Below are 3,677 nucleotides of genomic sequence, written 5' to 3' on the forward strand. Positions count from 1 at the left end.
TTGTATTTTTTTAATCAAATTATAATTAAGAGTATAAATGCCAATAGATCATTGATTTACTAGTAAAATTAAATGATTGTAAATAATTTAAACTATTCACAACACAAGGCCATAATTATATTTCATGAGAGTAGTTATTAAAATAATATGAATGATAAATTCTTGAATACTTTTATACCTGAGATTTTGCCTTGGCAGCATATCTTAAACACATCCCTGATGTGGGAGGGCTAGGATATGGAACTCCAAGAGGGATACATGTTCTAAGTTCTCACATCCCAGATAATGATGTGTATTTTTCTCAGCAGCTATGATTTCCACAGAATGATGTGTATGCCTATACACTTCCTGGGGAGCTGAATTTGATCTATTCTATTTAAGCTGCTGCTTTCACGTCTTTGCTTGATCGGTTATACTTGATATGGCTTTTCACCAGCTGACCGGCAGCAAGGGCAGACATGAGAGACAACTCTACTGCCACTACTGCTGTTGCCACTATTCTGGCCAAGTTTTGTGCATTTTCTCAAGGAGATGAAGCATTTGCTCCTTTCACTCCAGTGTGAGCTCTCCACATTCTGGGCAGGATATTGGCCTGTTGCAATGAACACGGCTGACACATTGTTGGCAGCATGGGCATTGAATCCGCCCATGGCACCAGCCATTGCAGATCCAGTCAAGTTCTTGAGCATGTTCAGCTCGAACAATGCTGGAACTGTCGTCTTCAACACCTTGTTCACAACCGCCTCTGTTATGATGGCCTCACACACTACCGTTTTCCCACGCCCTTCAATCCAATTCACTGCTGTGGGCATCTTGTCAGCACAGAAATTGCCTAAAAAACATATGCACATTTACAAAATTAGCACAGCCATTTAGAGTACAATCCAATGCAATTGAATGATTCAGAAATAAAACCCCTAAACGTAAAAAATCGGAGGAGTTGAATTACAAGAAACGCTAATAACATCAATTTCAGGGAGCTTATTTTGAAGATAATCCAGGACATTCTGAACACCCTTGGAGACCATATTCATGCCCATGGCATCTCCAGTGAAACATGAGAATCTCATGTACAAATTCTTGCCTGCAATTGCACATTTTATACCTTGTAGTCTAGCGAATCTGCTTGTCCTGTTGAAAAAAGTGCACCCAAAAGACATATCAGTTATCTTGAAAATATGGCTTTATTTCAGTACCCATAAAATATTGTGATCAATCGTGGACGCGAAATGAAAAAGTGGATCTGGAAGAGAAACACCAACCTGTTTAAAATATCAGAGAGGTTACCAGAGTTTGCAGGATCCTCAATATAGAACTTGAGCTCTGCAGCCCTCTTGGCACTCTGAAACCTCACAACAGGAGCCCTAGTCATGCCATCTCTAAGAAGAATTCTTGCAGCCCCATCACTCATAAGAATAGCCTTGCAACCTCTGTTGGTGCTCGCTACCAATCACCGTTCTGTGGTTGCCATGGGCACCATGTACTCTAACTTATTGACTAGTAAGGGATTTGTACGTAACCCACAGGCATCTCACAGTACTGCCCAAGAATGGACTGATAATCAAATCCCTCCAAGGGCAGCCCATCAAACGATCTCCCAGTCATGATCTCCAAAGCTCTCCTCCTCACAGAGGCAGCTCTCTTGCAGTCCCCAAGGGAGGTTTCAAGAGAATAGGAGGCTATAGTGCCATTACATAGAGCAGCTGCAATGTCTCCATCCTCATTGTCACCAATGTTAATTCCCTTGAGCTGGACCTCAGGTTTCTTAACAACAATTTCTTCTTTGTCTGCTATCCCACAGGTTGTTGGAGGGATGTTGAGAGCCACCTTTTCAGCAAAATCATCATTACCACTTATAAAGTTTTGGACATAATCAATTCCAAAGAATCCCAGCAAATATATGATGGAAGCCAAGTGGGCAACAATGGCCACAAGCTCCCCAAAGTTGACAACATGGAGAGGACATCTTCTCTCTCCATCTCTACATCAGGAATTATGATGATGCGAAGAAAACCAGAAAGAAGAACTTGTTGGCGAGTCCCAAGGGGAGAAGCAGGGCATCAGATGCCAGCAGCTTTGAATTCACATTGAATTCCCTTTTCTTCGTCATCTTGAAATCACCGCAACCATAAGTTTCTCCTCCATTCTTGATGCCCATTTTAGATTTTCTGAGACCAGAAAAATCCATTGCAATGAGCACTCACAGTAAAGGCTCCGTACTAATGGGTGTTGCTTGTGCTTTCGAGGATCCCTAATGCTCTCAAGGCCTGAAATATATGCTGAGTTTGTCTGTGCATAGCCAAGGAAACCGATTATTTATAACACAAATGTTCCTCTGGTTGAAGTATTATTTTGACCATGAAACTGCGTAACAATCGTAAAAGAAAACCCCACGTTTAAAACCTCTTTGTTACAAATGTGCGAAATGTCGAGGTAGGATCAGTTTGCACCTGATCGATTAATTAGTTTATTTAAAACTAAAATACTTTTCTATTTTTATTTTCGATTGATCAAACATGCGTTGTAATCCATGCCTACCAATGTGATCTAACAGCCACCTTATTTTTCTGAAAAAGAAACGTCGAAGCCTTATTTGTTAACCCCGTGACCACAACGTTGCCCTTTATTTGCTAAAACGGTCTACGGTGTAACATGAAATAGGTGAAGAGGAATAATATTGTTTGGGCTAGCTCGGCGAGGTTGAAAATTTGTGGGCATTTGGTATTTAAAAATTGATTAGGTGTGGTATTTATGGAGTATTATTATTTTTAAAAAGTTACAATTTTTTCTATTTTTTTATGTTTGATTAGATTGACACCAAGACCTTCCCCATCCCATGGAAGGCCAAGAGTCAAAACTTAGAATTCCACTTCAAATGTCCCTATTGGGAATTGAACTTGGGTCTCCACAATGAGAACCCAATGCAGGTCACAATTTATTTTTGATTAGATATGATTTTGAAAATTTATTTTGGGTATTATTTTAAATTTTTTTGAGAAGTAACAATGAATTAAAATTGAAATTTCTTATACAGGATTTATGATATGTGAATAAAAGAATATTTAAATGATGAATATTGGAAGAATATTTAAATACTAAGTATTGAAACAGACTCTATAAACATTATTAATAGGATAACATGTAGAAGAGTGAGCAACTAGAAATTTTAAAGGGTATTGTAACTCATTACTTGTGAATTGGAGGATTTACATGATTTTTCATTAAAAAGGCTTATTTAGAGGCAAATTTGGTGATGGACCCTTTAGCCAACCAAATCATTGATTAAAAAAAAAACTTCATAATCACTAACCAAATGATTGGTTGGATATATAAGTGAGACTAACTAAGATTAATATTTGTAGGCGTGCTGGCGAATAAGAGATGGTTAACGAGGTTGCAAATCTAAATGGGCCCAGATATATTTTTTGACCAAAGATAGATTCACAATATTTATTAGTTAGAGATAAGAATAATTATCAAATACATAAAAGGAGGAGACTATGGAAGTACCATGTAAAGGTGTGATCATTGGACTACGTAGAGGCTAAATTTGACTTGTGGGTTTCATAAATTGTTCAATTGTGCTTTCAGATTTGATTTAGGGTTTCTCATAATGGACTTTACTAAATTTGATTGGTTTTTTATTTCACATGTGATTACATTGATTCTTAGTTACA

At 37.9% G+C, this 3,677-nt stretch overlaps 1 pseudogene; it reads right to left on the bottom strand.

Moving 5' to 3' along the window:
- Nucleotides 1–376: 376 nt before the first annotated feature.
- Nucleotides 377–2,188, bottom strand: LOC131071047 (3-hydroxy-3-methylglutaryl-coenzyme A reductase 2-like; annotated as a pseudogene).
- Between the last annotated feature and the right edge of the window lie 1,489 nt (nt 2,189–3,677).

The sequence above is a fragment of the Cryptomeria japonica genome, chromosome 4 (assembly GCF_030272615.1).
Source record: "Cryptomeria japonica chromosome 4, Sugi_1.0, whole genome shotgun sequence".
In the NCBI taxonomy this organism is placed as follows: Eukaryota; Viridiplantae; Streptophyta; class Pinopsida; order Cupressales; family Cupressaceae; genus Cryptomeria; species Cryptomeria japonica.